At 40.6% G+C, this 16,949-nt stretch overlaps 1 protein-coding gene across 1 annotated transcript in view; it reads left to right on the top strand.

The window, feature by feature from the left end:
• GNAL (G protein subunit alpha L) overlaps positions 1-16,949 on the top strand; it is a 198,719-nt gene that overhangs the window by 47,410 nt on the left and 134,360 nt on the right. The window lies entirely within an intron of this gene.

Here is a 16,949-nt window from a genome sequence, read left to right as displayed (position 1 = left end):
CTGCTGTCACTTCTATCTAGATGACCATACTAAACTAGAGCTACCTAAACGTTCAGCATCAAGTGCTCCAAATTCTTGTAGTTTCTGAAGTAGACTGTTGAGTTCTTCCTCACAGTGTGATCTCCTGCCTGCACTGTGAAAGCCTTCTCAGTTGAAAATAGTTTGAATGTGTAAATATAGCTCCAAGATGATCAGTTATAATCCTTATACTGTACAGTGTTGCATTCTTCAACCTTATAACATATTTGGCATCCACCTTGCACTAAACGTGGTGGCTAAATCCCCAAAACTAACTGATTGTTTATTATTTTTCCCTTTCATTTGGGCAGAGAGCTTAGGGAGCAACTGTTGTGGAAACCAGTCTTTTTTTCTGCGTTTGAGAACCCACAATGGACAGCACTAATTGCTTATTGCCACCTTAGAGCCATGATTTGCTGCTCTCCATTTCTTTGCATGGTATTCAGCTTTACTATTATAACTGAAGAAGTTGCTTTTAAACGGGGGAAAATTAAACAAGAAAACAAAAATGTTGCATGAAACTTGAGATCCCAATTTTTTTAACGTGATCTACAGCTTGAAGCTTCTTTCATGTGTTCTGCAGAAACCACACTGCTGTGAATGGTGATGCCCATCTTCTAGCTGGACAAGGCCACATGTCCTCAAGTGCCTGTGGAAGAGTCTCATGCATTATAATCCCTCCCTATCAAACAATCAGACACATGTCTTCTGTGGCCAAAATGCAGACTCCTGCATCTCATACTGGATATGCTTTTGGTCCTGTGAAGGACACATATATAACAGCTTGCTGTCCTGTAACCAAAGTGTGCCAAACATATGGCGGGGGAGTGTTTTTGGACCCGTAATTCATGTGCAGTGGAGTCACCATGGAGGAAGAAGGGAGAGGACTGCACGGAGGGAGCGACTGGAACAGGTCCTCCTCCCTGGTCCACTCCTTGCTCCCATGTAGGGGAAGAGAGGGGAGGGCTTCAAGGCTGATGCCTTCCAATGTCTTGAACCTGACTTTTAGGGAAGACGCCCCTTTGCTGTGCTTTACCTATGATTCAACATCCATACTGGTATTAATGAGTGTGGCTTTACTGAAGCTTTGATTTTTAAGACAGCTTTAGAGGTGCCTGATGTTACCAGGGGCCTAGTCTGAAGGCCCCTGTTAATTTTTAGCAAAGTAGTGCCGTGGAAGATTGATTGATACGTTCTGTTTTATGGACCTGTAGCATAATTGTTGATGCCATTTTGGCAGCAGCTTATTGTGCACTTATTTGGGGGGTTTTGTTGTCTTCTTGCTGCTGTTCTGGGGCTTGAAACTGTAAAGAATGACACAGCTAGTGATCTGCAATAAAATTCAGGTCTTTCTTTCCTTCTTTAGAGAAATGAATTATAAATGTCCTTGTTGCCAAGCACTTGATAGCTATATAAGTGGGAGAACCTCTCAGTGATATACCTTAATAGCAGAATTAATGATGTTTGAACTTAAGTCTGTTTGTTGAGACTTCATTAGCTTTTCAGCTGAGAAAGCGAGCATGGGGAAAACGCGTTCCAAACGTGTGAGTTGTGCGCTGGGGCACACCGGGAGACGAGCAGCCAGCTACGTCCCCTGCAGCACTGCTTTCTCACTGTTCAGCTGCTGCTGTTTCTTTCATGAGTTACATATATTTGTGGGTTCCTTCCACCATTTAGTTTATATCCAGGCTGGATATTTTTGTTGTTTTAAAGTCTACATGTGTGTATGTGTCCAAAAAGTGTTTGTGTGTGTGTATGTATATATGTACACTGTTTTTTTTTTTTCAGATTTCTGTAATGTGTTGTCATGACTGAAGATCAAACACATCAGCTATTTTTAAACAGTGATGAGTTCTTAGACAATCCTGTTTAGGGTTTGTTTTTGTTTTGTTTTTGTTTTCAAACTGTCTTCTTCCTAAACACTGAAATGTGACTGACTTGGAAGCGTGCTAACCATTTCACCGTGTTGATGAAGGGTAGTCCCTGTATTAAACTTCTTAATCTCCTGCAGCAATCTTTTTCAGTTTTTTAGGACAAGAGGATCTTCTTATAATCATAAGGATGGAATCCAGTACTGTGTATTACAGTACTGGATTTTATTCGCAGGAGAGCCCCCTTTTAATGAGGGTAAATTCCTAGTGCTAGGAGCCAAAAATCATGTTTTACTGTTTATTTTTTACTAATTGGCATGTCCTCAGACAATTTGTTTGTTATGCTGGATCATCACGGGGTCTGTTAGATCATCTAATTGAAAAAAAAGGGAGTTTGTTGTCCTGGAACGTCTCCAGGAGTTGTTTGTTCCAAAGCCAAGTCCCGCCTATGCTCTGGCTCTGAGGTCATCTCCATAAGTCACGTTTATTATGTTTATTATTTCCCTGTTACACACTTGGAATCTAAAAATTTTTAATTAAATATATGGCATAAAGTGTATTTTCGAAGTAACAGTGTAAATATATCTCTAAGGTTAGTTGCCTGGCCTTCAGCCTTAGGTTGAAGGTTACTCATTCTTACCCCAACGGAAATGCACTGATTATCATCGCTTATGACAATTATGTCTACTTGTACGATATAGATAAGGTACTGAATGATAGGGAAAGGTTTTTTAATGGATTTGTATTTCTGTTTGTGGAAAAAAAAAAAAATCAGCATGCTTTCCTTCTCACGTTTTCACATCTGATTTTTCAGGAACAGTAGATATCTGACAACATGCTCTGTCTAATAACATCAGGCTTGCACGGTATACTTTTGTTTCTGTTCAGAATGTCCCAAGTTCTTTTTCTACAGCAGCTTTAATCAAGTTTTTCTTGAAAAGTGTATTTGGGAGTAGGACGTGTCTGTTTTATTCAAGATAATTCAAAACCTAATTTGCCTCTTAAAAGGTGCACTGAGAAATGGAGTTGCTCTTTAGGATTTTATATACTGATCTATGAACTTAATTTTTTCAGGAAACAGAAGTCTGTCTTTACTGCCTCTTTTGACCGAGAGAGATTTTTATGCCCCATAAATAAGGAAGTAGAGTTTCAAAGGGCTAGTTCCTATCTTTAGGTAATTACATATTCAGTGCAATCTTCTGAAACATGTATCATCTCCACATCTTATGACTTCTTCAACTAAGAATAAAAGGAGGGTAATTGTAGTAGGCGACTCTCTTCTGAGGGGAACAGAGGGGCCCATTTGTCGACCTGACCCGTCCCACAGGAAAGTCTGCTGCCTCCCTGGGGCTCGGGTTAGAAATGTTAAAAGGAAGCTCACTGCTCTAGTGCAGCCCTCTGATTAGTACCCTTTGTTAGTTATCCAGGTTGGTAATGATGAGGTTGTAGAGAGAAGTCTAAAGGCAATCAAAAAGGACTTCAAGGCACTGGGGCAACTAGTTGAAGGTTCAGGTGCACAGGTGGTATTTTCATCAATACCTCAAGTGGTAGGGAAAAACACTGAAAGAGGGTGGAAAACACACCTGATTAACACATGGCTCAGAGACTGGTGCCACCGTCGGAATTTTGGGTTCTTTGATCATGGGGAAGTTTATATGGCACCTGGTCTGCTGGCGACAGATGGAGTACATCTGTCTCAAAGGGGAAAAAGGATCCTCGCACAGGAGTTGGCGGGTCTCGTTGAAAGGGCTTTAAACTAGGCTCGAAGGGGGAAGGGGATAAAACCAGGCTCCCTGGAGATGAGCCTAAGGACAGCCTTCAGACTACTGTCCTACTCGAGGTGGATAATGGTGGTACATGGGTCAATAATAGCACAGGGCTCACTAATAAGTTAGTAACCAAGGAAGTGGCCAGGAATGGTCAGATAGCAAGAGTGAAAACTGGTGGCTTAACTCCCTCTCTGAAGTGCTTGTATACCAATGCACAGAGCATGGGAAATAAACAGGAGGAGTTGGAGATCTGCCTTAGATTGCATGACTATGATATAGTTGCGATCACTAAAACATGGTGGGACAGCTCCCATGACTGGAATGTTGTCATGGATGGCTATGTACTATTTAGGAAAGACAGACCAACAAGGCGAGGCGGTGGTGTTGCTCTTTATGTGCGAGAGCAACTGAAATGTATTGAGTTCTATCCAGGGAGGGAGGTAGAACAGGTTGAAAGCTTGTGGGTAAGAATTAAGGGATATGCAAAGGGGAGTGAAACTGTTGTGGGGGTCTACTATAGACCACCAAACCAAGAAGAAGATGTTGATGAGGCCTTCTACAGACAACTGGAGGTAGCCTCTAGAACACACTCCTTGGTACTCATGGGTGACTTTAATCACCCTGATATTTGTTGGGAAGCCCACACAGCTAGACATGTTCAGTCAAAAAGGCTCTTGCAGTGCATCGATGATAACTTCTTAATGCAGGTAGTGGAGGAACCAACGAGAAGAGGTGCACTGCTGGACCTTGTATTAACGAACAAAGGACTAGTTGGGGACATCATTAAAGCTGGGAACAGCCTTGGCGACAGTGATCACGACATGGCGGAGTTTAGTATTTTACAAGGTAGAAGTAGGGCAATAAGTAGGCTTACAACTCTGGACTTCTGCAGGGTCAACTTTGTACTCTTCAAAGATCTACTTGCAGGAATCCCTTGGGCTAAGACTCTGGAGGGCAAAGGAGCCCAAGGAAGTTGGTCGGTTTTAAATACCACTTCCTCCAAGCCCAAGATAGGTGCGTTCCCTTGAGTAAAAAATCGGGTAGATGTGCTATGAGACCTGCATGGATGAGCAAGGAGCTTCTGAAGGAAATCTTGAGGAAGAAAGAAATTTACAGTTCATGGAAAAAGGGTGTTGTCACTTGGGAGAACTATAGGGAAGTTGTCAGGACGTGTAGGAAGGCAACAAGAAAGGCCAAAGCCCTCTTAGAACTAAAACTGGCAAAGGAAGTAAAAGAGAACAAAAAGGGCTTCTTCAAATATATCAGTAGCAAAAGGAAGAACAGGGAAAGTGTGGGCCCTCTGCTGAATGAGGAGGCAGCCCTGATAACCGAGGATGCAGAGAAGGCAGAGTTGCTGAATACCTTCTTTGCTTCAGTCTTTAATCCTAAGACCAGCCCTTGTGATCTTTAGACCCTGGATGTAGGAGAGGAAGCCTGGAGGAGGGAAGACTCTCCCCTAGTCAGTGAAGACTGGGTTAGTGATCAGTTACGGAAATTGAATACACACAGGTCCATAGGCCCCGATGAGATGCGCCCAAGAGTGTTGAGAGAACAGGCTGATGTTGTTGCTCTACCGCTCTCCATTATTTTCGCAAGATTGTGGCAAACAGAGAGGTGCCTGAGGACTGGAGGAAAGCCAATGTCACTCCAGTCTTCAAAAAAGGCAAGAAGGAAGATCCAGCAAACTACAGACCAGTCAGCCTCACCTCCATCCCTGGAAAAATGATGGAGCGGCTCATTCTGGAGGTCATCTCTAAGCACATGGAAGAGAAGAAGGTTATCAGGAGTAGTCAGCATGGATTTACCAAGGGGAAATCATGCTTGAATAACCTGATAGCATTCTATGATGTCGTGACTGAATGGGTAGATGCAGGGAGAGCAGTGGATGTAGTCTACCTTGACCTTAGCAGGGCGTTTGACACAGTTTCCCATTACATCTTCGTGAGCAAACTCAGGAAGTGTGAGGTAGAAGAACAGTGAGATGGATTAAGAACTGGCTACACAATAGACCCCAAAGAGTGGTAATCAATGGTACCAAGACCAGCTGGAGACCTGTAACTAGTGGAGTCCCCCAAGGATCAGTGCTGGGTCCAGTCCTGTTCAACATCTTCATCAATGACCTTGATGAAGGGACAGAGTGTCTTCTCAGCAAGTTTGCTGATGATACGAAGCTGGTAGGTTTGGCTGATACACCTGAAGGCTGTGCGGCCATTCAGCGTGATTTGGACAGACTGGAGAACTGGGCAAAGAGGAACCTAATGAGGTTCAACAAGAATAAGTGCAGAGTCCTACACCTGGGAAGGAGTAATAAAATGCACCAGTGCTAGAGAGCAGCTCCATGGAGAAGGACCTTGGAGTCCTGGTGGACAACAAGTTATCCATGGGACAGCAATGTGCCCTTGTGGCCAAGAAGGCCAATGGTATCCTGGGGTGCATTAAGAAGAGTGTGTCCAGCTGATCGAGGGAGGTCCTCCTCCCCCTCTACTCTACCCTGGTGAGACCTCACCTGTAGTATTGCGTTCAGTTCTGGGCTCCCCAGTTCAAGAGGGACAGAGATCTACTGGAGAGAGTCCAGCGGAGGGCTACGAGGTTGATTAAGGGACTGGAACACCTGCCTTATGAGGAAAGGTTGAGAGACCTGGGGCTTTTTAGTCTGGAAAAGAGAAGACTGAGAGGGGATCTGATTAATGTGTATAAATATATGAGGGCTGGGTGTCAAGAGGAAAGATGCAACCTCTTTTCACTTGTGCCCTGCGATAGGACAAGGGGCAGTGGATGCAAGCTAGAGCACAGGAAGTTCAACCTCAGCATGAGGAAGAACTTCTTTACTGTAAGGGTTACAGAGCACTGGAACAAGCTCCCCAGAGAGGTTGTGGAGTCTCCTTCTCTGGAGACTTTCAAGACCCATCTGGATGTGTTCCTGTGTAACCTGCCCTGATTGGTCCTGCTCTGGCAGGAGGGTTGGACTCGATGATCTCCAGAGGTCCCTTCCAACCCCTAACATTCTATGATTCTATGATTCTATGATCTGTGTCAAAAAGGAAACCAGACTGCTGCTGACAGCTCTTACCTATCTCATGAGCATGAAAACTGGGAGGGAGGGGGTTTTAGGGTTTATATTGTTCTTTTATGATGGTTATAAGTTCTCATACAACTGTGTGAAATAATCTGTATGATTTCGTGCAAAACTGATGCTGCTGGCATTGATTGTCACAGTGGATGGCAGGTATTGAAGAGGCCCCAAGTAAGAAAGTAGGAAGAGCAGAGGTTTTTTGAAAAAAAAGGAGAGAAATTTATCAAAGAAGGCATCTATAAGTTAGAGAATGTCATGTTTCATTAAATGATAGGTTAGTCCTGACAATTAGACTTGGAAAGCCAGTAAAGGAGGTCAGGGCGCAGGAAGAAAAGGGAGGTGGTAATGCTTAATGCGCTTACTTCCTATTCTAAAGATAGCTATCTAAATAAAAATGTCAGTGGTATTACGGAGCAATTGTAGACCAGGATGTATTCAGTTTGCTCCAGCTGCTTGACCTTGCCTAGCTGTTGACTGAAATGCAACAAGCCACGTTGTGATCAGCACTTTCTCTGGGCTTCTGTGGAAAGTTATATGAACGCCCATCAGTGTCTGTAGGTTTTGTGGACTATTGTACTGAACCCTGTTTGCTGCAGATTTTTCAAGCTCAAAATTTTTCTGTGTGCCCAGCTGTGCCACGCCTCTCAGAACATGTGGATGCTCACACTGGAATAATTCATATTTGGGCTGTCCGGCCCATCAGGAGCTAAGGATTAAAACTGGAGTGCAGCTGCTGTTCCAGCAAGCAGCCCAGTGAGGGAACAGCTTCTCTGTGCAGGTCATCGAATCACTGGGCTGTCATTTTACAGCGTAACCAGTCTTGCTAAACTTCTGCTGACTTTGAGTAGCTTTAACTTAGGTTTTCTGGCATTTTTATGTAGAAAATACAGATCCTTCTTTTTGTGGCACACTCTTTACCCCCAAAAGGGAGTATCGAAGAGTAAGGTCCGTCTTGCACACTGAAACTGCATGGCAAAACCCACGGTAGTTGCAAGTGGATTCCAATAACTTAAACATATTAACAGATTCTGTGAACTTAACATCTTAATTTTGTGTTTGAAAGCGGTTCCTTGCATGTTATCATAGGTCTGGTTATTCTTTAAAGGTTTATCTGTCTTATTCCTTGCAGACATGTATGTCTGCTCTGTAAGTGAGTCGGTATGCAGACAACTCTTTTAATACAATAAGTTATGGAAGTTGGGACTAACAACGAAGAAGATCTCAAAAAGTAACTGGGAAAATAAAAGTTAACAAAAATGCAAAAGAAAATGGGGGTAGAGCTGCAGAATGGTAGCTTGGCTCTTGGCATAAGAAAATGTATTTGGTTAATAGAGAAAGCAGAATACACATCCCCAAAAACTGGCAGTGGAAAGTATGCCACGCACAACCAGTCAGTTAAGAAACCTGTGCTAGTAAAAGAGATTATTGTATTGAGGGATTACTCATTGGGAATTAAAATTTTGTTTCCATCAAGACGAATGTGGATTTCTGTGGAAGCAGTGTAAGAGAGAAACACGTAGAACAAGTCTCTGGCTTGAGTTGGTGCCAGAGATAAGAAGAGACATTGTGGACTATGAATTAATTGACGAATATTGCCAGTGGAGTATCCAAACAAGATTGTGGGGTTCCACAGGATTCTCACAGAGATAAATTTGGCTTCCCGTGTACTGTATCACTGTGAAAACTGAAGGCCTTGTGGTGTTAGCAAATACATTTTGTTGAAAAATTTTAGGGTATGACTTCCGGATTTCAAACATGATGCCATCTATGAAAAGTTGCTCAAAACTGAACAGAATTTAGGTTTTGGTTCTTTAAAACTTCTCCAATCTATTTTTAGAAAGAATACCACAAAAAGCTTTGTCTGAAAATGTCCTGCTGGATATGTGAAGTACCCACAGATATGTGAACGTCCCATCAATTGACTGCTCTTTCCTGATTTGCTCTGATGAACTAATTACCATATTTTTAATGGCCCCATCCTTATTTTAAAGTGAAACCTGACTGAAAATACTCAGCAGTTACTGAGCAAATAAACTAATCTTTTACAAATATTTTAATTGTTTATTTTCCAACATTTCAGATACTCAGGTTAGTACCTTTCAGGTACTTCGATAATGTCCATTGTAACTTAATTGCAGTACTCTACAGTGATCTTTTTGATGTTTCAAGCTGATGTTTATCTAAAATAATTTAGCTTGGGCATGTGCATTATCTTGTTCACTTCATAGAAATAGGTACGGATTTTGAATATTCTCTGTCTTGCACTTTGATGAAAGATTCAGTCATTCAGAGAAAAAAATGTTTGAACTATGAGCAAGCAAACTTTATAGGCCTTGGATCCTAAAGCAATTTCTGGTACATTCATCAGACTTCATGAAAACTCAACCAGTGAAGGTAAATAACAGCATTTGAGTGGTGGTGAGTCCATGATAAAGTTGATGGACTGGTTATCACTCTTACTTTAAGTGAATTCTCTTGAACATTGCTAGGCTCCCAGAAGAGCTGGTAACCAGTAGCAGACTGCTGTTGTCATCAAAACACTTTTTTTGATCTACACCCCATCCTTGAGTTGTCCTCCTAAAAAGCAGTGCTGCGACTTTGGGCTGGATGAGTTGTCCTGCTGCACCACCAGTGCCCAGGGCAGTATCAACAGGGCTAGTCTCCAAGTTACCATTCCAGGTCAGTCCAAAGAAGTGTGTTTAGTTTAGTTTTCTGATTAAGTAAAACTTGTAAAGGCTCAGTTTTCGTCTGATTTTTTAATTTCTTAATAGAAAACTCACGAGGTGATTACTGCTAAACTTCCATGTAACATACGCCACCAAGGTGGTGGAGAAACATTCATTCGCACATGGGACAGGCACACAGACAGAGCAAAGGTTTATTATTGGTGGGGTTTTCTTTTGGGAGAGACAGAGGAGGTGAAGGGGTTGACGGAAAGAAAGACTAATCCTAAAAGTACAGGAAACGGAGCCATAAGAGGTAAATTCATACCAAAAGACAGAAAATTCTTGTGTGTATGTGTGTTGTCAGTAACAAACCAACAACATACCTATTACCTTAGATTTTTACTTACATAATTCTACATGGAGAAGGGGGAAGTTGTTATCTGCTTCTTGCTTTTCATCTTTATTTTAAGGGAAATTCAGGCTTACCTGAGTGTGTTGATAGGTAAATGCTGATTTTCATATGTATTGGCATCAGTGCACATAAGGCATTTTATTCAAATTGTACTAACCTGTAGTTGTGGTAGAATCTAGAGGGGGAGGAATTCTGTCACTCTAAAAGGTCAAAATGCCAGCTTCTGAAAAAAATAATGTGTTGTCACAATCCCTGTAGTGAATAGATACAAGGTAGGTTACAGTTGAAGTATTTTTCTTCCAGTGGCTCCCTACATCTTTGTGAAGCATCACTGAACTTGGGCTTGTTTCATGAGATTTGAGGATGTGAGTTGCTTGCCCATATGGGATTTCTCATTGCCTGAGGTCATTGGATGGCTTATTGACCAAGTTGAACAGCACCGTATTGAAAAAACGATTCTTTTTAAGTGAGGAAAGCATTAAAATGTATTAACACTAACTTATTTTCTTATGAAAAAAGTGTTCATTAATATCACTAAAAAAAATTGATCGTGAGCAGAGGTGCTAAACTGTGTGCAAAAGCTCTGCACCTTTACTTTCCAAGTTATTAACACATCACTGAGAATACACCAATTTTGGCTTGCTGCCATGCAATGCAGTTGCTCAGCTGTATTTGCTGCTAGTAACCTTTATTTCCATTTCACAGTGATTTCTCATCACTGATTATTAGATCTCTAGATGAACTCGCCTTGAATCCATTTATAGTCTGTGAAGAGAAATAGGCATTTCAAGGGAGGAATTGAATAGATAATAATATAATAATTTTTGTAATTCTCAGATTTAAACATCTGTGTTAGAATGAGATACCCCACATTTGATTTATTATATTAGCTTGACATCTGGTAAGAAGCTCGGCTGTAGGAATCAGCATTTAGCCAGATGAATTGCATTATAAGATTTGGCCCTTTTCACTGCAGTTGGTTAAAATTGTTATTGATGATAGTTTTGCATAATGCACACAGTTTTAACCCTTAGTGGACATAACATCATGTCTTTACTATGCATGATTATAGAAGATTTTCTGTGTGGCCCCTATCAGATGTTTCTCTTCTTACCATTGATATGGTATCAACCCCCAGAATGCTCAAGTGAGCAGATTCCAGGCATAAGCTTGGAATATGTAATAATAATATTTAAATCTGGTGTCAGGGTTTTCATGTGCCAAGTAAAAAAAAAAAAATAAATTTAAAAACCGCCATAGTGGTTTTTGGAATAGAGCAAGTTGGAATAGAGCAAGTTGTAAAAATAATTTACACTATTTTGGTATTATATATAGATAATATAGCATAGATTTGCTTAGCTTATAAGTAATCCAAATACTTCCAGAGTATTGGTCAGAGTAAAGAATGACTTTTTAAGTTGTCATCGTTATTTCGATAGCAAATAATTAGAAGAGTCATCTGCTAAGATTTAGTTCTTAAAATCTGATAGTATAATTCAAAACCAATAAAAATAAGAAAGTCTCTTACTTAATAGGTATGTAGCATCTGTATTTTTACGTATTTTTTGGATTTTTGAAGTGCAGCCTATCCATTCAGTATATTCCAAAAAGGCACAGAAAAGAAGGATTACTACATATTCAAGAAGTGCATGGCAACAACATGCCATAAATGTAAACTCAAACATTATGTAATGTAAGTTGTATACTAACACTAATTCAGATTTCCATAGGCAATTGAAATTACTAACAGTCCACAGGAAGGGAAACACAGAATTTGGCAGTATTGGAAGTATTTTGCCACAGCATCAGTTTTTTGTGTTAATCTTTGGCTGTGTGCTCTGCACAGTTTACAGAAGACAGTCATTGGCTCATGCTATAAATCACATAAAATTTTGGAGACAACATATGGAAAGTAACCAAGTTAAACTTGAAAATTTAGGCACTTGACTGAGTGACATCTTTCTCTCCTTTCTACTTACCTTCTTGCAGGGCACACAGAGAAATAATCTGACCGTTCAGAGAGCTGTAAATAGCAGAGAAGGTAACTTGGGCTGGGGAAGCGGTATGGTAAAGGCATGAAGGGAGCCTGAGGAGGTTCACAGATTAGCCGGGAGGCTATTGTTTGCTGACACAATAGAAGGAACAGGCTCCGAAAGGTGTGTGGACGCCTGCCATCATCTGCATTTTTTCCCTCTGCCGGACGGGACTTCCACGACAGAAACAGCAGCTCGCCATGATGAGGTGGAAGTGCGAGGAAAGGGACCTCTTCATCCCCAGGTCCCCTCTTTCACCTCCAGCAGTTGTGTTGCTGTCTGAGCCAGACCGGTCTGGGTATTGCTTTGTTTTCTGCAGCTGTGCTCTTACAGAGGGAGGCATTTATGGCGGCTCGAAACTCCGATTTTTCCTGTCTCATTTACGTGTGGCTCATTGCATCTCAAGACAGAATTATTAAATTAGGTGAAACAGTTTGGAATGTATTACATTAAATACTTTTCTCTAGTCATGGGAAAGCTCTCTTGTGCTTCTCTGGAAAGCAACAGTATGCCTTTGATTTCTGTCAGGCAAAACCAGTGGCCCTGCCCCGTGGCTCTGGATAAAACATTGCCCCCAATGGCCCTTGCACCCTGCTTGCTGTGGTAGAAACCTGCAGCCCTCGTGGCCCAGGGTGACAAGGCAAGCCACCGCGTGCTACAGGCTTCGCCTGGTCATTACAGGCAACCACAAGGATCCTTGGTCTCATAAATCCCGCTCCTCCTAGTCTCCTTCTCTGATACCAGCTGTCCTTTCTTACCATCTTCATCCTTTTTCTCTGTACCTCTCCCAGCTTGTGATCATTTTTCTTGAATGGAGGTAACCAATGTTGATCATGTTTTTCATTAATTCCTATGAGTATAATGTTAATACTTTTCTGTATATGAGGAATACCTTATCTGATATGTTCTGGGCCTCCATTTGTTGGGGGGTTTGTGGGTTTTTCCTTTTGTTTAGCTTTGTTTTGTTTTCATGATCACTCTGGCAGCTCATGGTCATTCTGAGGTGAAATATGTCCAGAAATTAAGCTTTCAAAGGGGAGGACTCTATGATGGTATACACATGCAGAGGATCTGCATGAGATGCACAAGCAACTCAAATTTGGTCATTTGCTTTCTTTTCCATAATTTGCTTTCTTTTCCATAATTTGCTTTTGCAGCCTCAATAAAATTACGTTAAAATGAATGACATAGAATAAACTTCTGTCATGTATTATGTGCCTTTTACAGATGTAATTCTTGAATCTTTCTGAACGTACAGCTGTCCATTCCCAAACACACTATAAATTGTTGTATGGACCACAAGCGTTTGAATGGTACAGAGAAGCATTAACCTAGCTTAATGTAAGTCATTTACATGTTCAGACAGAGCATCCTTGTGTGTGTATTCTTCCAAGCTCTCTTCTTTGTATACAGTGTTACACTGGTTTGTATTTCTGGTAAATGTTTTGCAGGGCTAACCTATTAATAGCTGGTTTTCCCTACATGAGCAGGCAGCATCCTAAGCTGTCTAAAGGTTAAGAACAGATTTGTCAATGAAAATTTATAGTGGTTATTTTTATTTAAATCAAATGTTCTCAATTAGTGTCCATGCAAAAGAACTATGTAAAAGAATACAATAGTCATAATGTATCTAATGTTCCTTTAGTGGCAGATATGATCATATCTTTGTTATTAGTAGTAATTGTGGTGACAGTGTTGCTGACAGGTTAAGCCATTTCTTACGACAATAGCTTTTGTGCTGTTGCATCAGGATCAGAAATGCAGTTCCTGAAGATTTGCATATTATGAAGAATAGGCTGCAAAGACACGGAAGCACAATCTTGTCATTGTGTTTAGTGATGTGGGTGGGAGATTGCGGGTGGCTAGATTCTGAGCAGGAAGAGCTTGCATATGGGTAGGTTTAAAGGCCTTCAGATGTTTCAGGATTGGTAGGCAAATGGGTTGGCTAGGTGAGTGTTGTTCTAAGTTGCTAAATACTCCACGCAGCTATAAGCTTTTTAAAACCCTCTCAGTGTTTTAAAATGTATAGTGCAGTGCCTGAACAGCTGTGTTAGCTGAGATTGCTGGATTACACCACTTTTGCATTTGTACTGTTGCTGACCTCAGACGCTGCTGTGATAGTTCTGCATAGCGTTGCACTACATCATTTGGACACTAGCTAAGGTTTAAAATTTCAAGGCGGCTGCAAGAGAGAATGGTTCTCCTTAAAAAAAAAACAAAAAACAAAAAACAAACAAACAAAAAAAAAACAACAAAAAACAAAACAAATGTACCTCTAATTATGCAGATTGGTATCGAAACGTGACACCATTGTTGATCTAACTGAAACTTTAAACCCAGAGAAAATGTTGCCATATTTTAGGAAGTTTTCTCACATCATGCATTTTTATTCTAAAAACAAACTTTTTCTTTCCCAAAGTATGTGAGAAAATACAGATTCCCCAGTAACTTATTATTCTTAAGTGACTTGTTCCAAAATGTCTGCAAATTCTCTGGACTTTTCAACCTTTCCCCCTTCTCCTTCGTGCACACACCAATGTTTTTGTCACCTTTCATCCCAAGTGAAATGATCCTGTGAGATTTCATCTATACTCTTGATCCTTAAGATAAATTAAACAAATATTTGCTCCAAAGAATCTAACCCATGTTATACAAACAGCCTAGTGGGTGCGGGAAGAAAACTTCTGCTTTTTAGTAAAAATAGGATCAGTAAAATCATATGAGTTTGAATTTCATTAACTCATGCTATGAAGGTTCCATCAGAACAGCATTGTAATTTTGAGACGAGCAGGGAATAGAATAAGTGAATAAGAGAACAGAAGAAAAAGAGAATAGAGGAAGTAGACTTATTTCCCAGGAAATGGTCACACTATGTTTACAATTGGTTTTCCCCTCTCCCACATAGGTATGTAGACGGACTAGTCATTTACATAAGTAATCTGTCTGCTTAGTCTTCATATCTACTGTTTTATCTGTTCACAGAAATAAATAAATTCATGTCATGAAAGCACAGAAGTTTAATTGCAACATAAACCTGGTTTTGGAAAGGACCATTGGGGTCAACGAGTCATGTCTCTTCAATTATGAGCAAACACGTGATAGCTATTTAATCCAAAAGATCATCTGCTTTGCACACATATACCACAAAAATACCTATAGGAAGCTTAAGATCTACACCACAGAAGGCCAAGCTGAACGTGACTTGACAAGTGGTTGTTACAAGCAGATGTATAGGTTAAGCAAAGATAGATGGATGAGGAGAAAAACACATGGTGTTGGTTGGTTATTCGGTAAGTTTTGATGTTTTATCTGGATTTGCTAGTCCAGACTTACACAGTCAAGCAAAAGCTGTAGTTCTGCAATAAATATAATTGATATAAATCAGGGTGTGAGAGTGTGTGAGGCTACACACGTCTTGGCAACATTATTTCCTGAAGCCAGTTTTTACTTGATTACTCTTGTGCATAGTAACATGTTGGGATCCTTAAAAAGGGTTAGGAAATGGACTTACTTGCTATGAACTTACCAGTGCTTCTGGATATTGGAATCGCATTAATACGCAATGACTGACTGGGGTTATAGAATTCCTTGATTCATGTTAAGGTAGTTGTATGGATTTTGTTTATTTGTAAAAAATTTCTGTTGAAGGACAGTGTTGACCATTACTGCAGGCACTCAGAAGAATTAGAGCATAATTTTGAGTTTGAATGCCAATAGCTTAACTATGTAGAGACTTCCTTTTTTTTTAAAATCAGCCATTTGCTGGGATAGCTAAAACTTAATTTCTCAAGCAGAGGAGTTAAACAACAGTGAAAAAAATGAAGAGTATCTCTACATTTATATCAAGACGGGGGTGATACAAGCACAAGTAAATCACAGCTCGGACGTCTTTGTGGTGAATGTGGAGACAATCCAGCTGAGCAGAATGTTGTCTAATAAATCAGGGTGGAAGCAGGCACGCTGTGACTGTGAGCGTTTTGCTGAGGTGCGTGCCTCCGAGTTAAAGGTGAGGTGAAGGCACGGCTCACATATGTTCAGCGTCTCACAAGATTTTTTTTCCCCCAGTTTTTCATTCCTGTCCAAATAGGGAGAGCGTGATAGTTGACCTGAGCATTTACTATTAAATGCAAAATTCTATATGACATACAAACGCCTTTATAAACTGCAGATAAATGATTTGGCTATGCTGTTACAGCTGTGCAAGATGTTGGTCAGCATGTTGCAGAGAATCCAGGACGTCTCCTGTATAGATTTTTCCCCCTATTTTTTAAAGTAGCAACTCCACCTATAATTCTAGCTCACTGCTTTATTTATTGATGAATTCAATTCTATATTAGGGTGATATTAGCATGTTTTGCCTGGCTTTATTTAAATGTATTTGTTCTTGAGGACTCTCCTAAGCAACTGATTAGAACTAATTTTCCATTGCTTTCAAATGTGAATGTATTACTTTGTTTATTAAGTTTGGGGAGGGGAGGTGTCCTTGGAGTGCCCACCCAAGTGAAACTCCCCGTAAATTGGGATACTGTCATGAAAGTGTCTCCTGTTTTGCTAACAGTGTAACATATCCCATAACAGAGGCTCAGAAGTTCGTCGAACAAGAGGTTGTTCTTTTGCTTATTGCAAAAGCGTCCGTGTCACTTAGTTTAACAGTGTTATTTGATTGTAATACGTAAGAATATTTAAACCACATGAGGTTACTTAGTCTTTTAAACATTATTAGGCCCTTGCTGGATTTATGTTGGTTTCAATCAGCAACTTCTGCCTCTGGTACCAACAGATGGACATACGTGCAGTGCTGCCATGCAAGTCTCTCTTCATAGAAAGGGATTTCTAGTCTGAAAAGACAAGTAACAAACACGTGAATTATCTTACCAGTAAGGATCTAAATGGAAACCCTGAGCGATGGGGATGGCCAGAGAAGAAATTCCACTTTCTCTCTGCTTCCTTGCGGGACACAGATGAGGAATAACTAGCTTGGATAAGGAATAACTAGCTTGAATGAAAGAGGATTGTCATCTTTCTTTAACATGATCATACTGCAAATCTACATTTCACCTAATGCTTTTCCGTTCAGGCTTCCCAGGAGCATCTGGCTCCTTCTTGA

Source organism: Nyctibius grandis, chromosome 3, assembly GCF_013368605.1.
Source record: "Nyctibius grandis isolate bNycGra1 chromosome 3, bNycGra1.pri, whole genome shotgun sequence".
In the NCBI taxonomy this organism is placed as follows: domain Eukaryota; kingdom Metazoa; phylum Chordata; class Aves; order Nyctibiiformes; family Nyctibiidae; genus Nyctibius; species Nyctibius grandis.
Note: the sequence above shows the minus strand (reverse complement) of the source record. Positions and strands in the feature narration are given on the sequence as shown.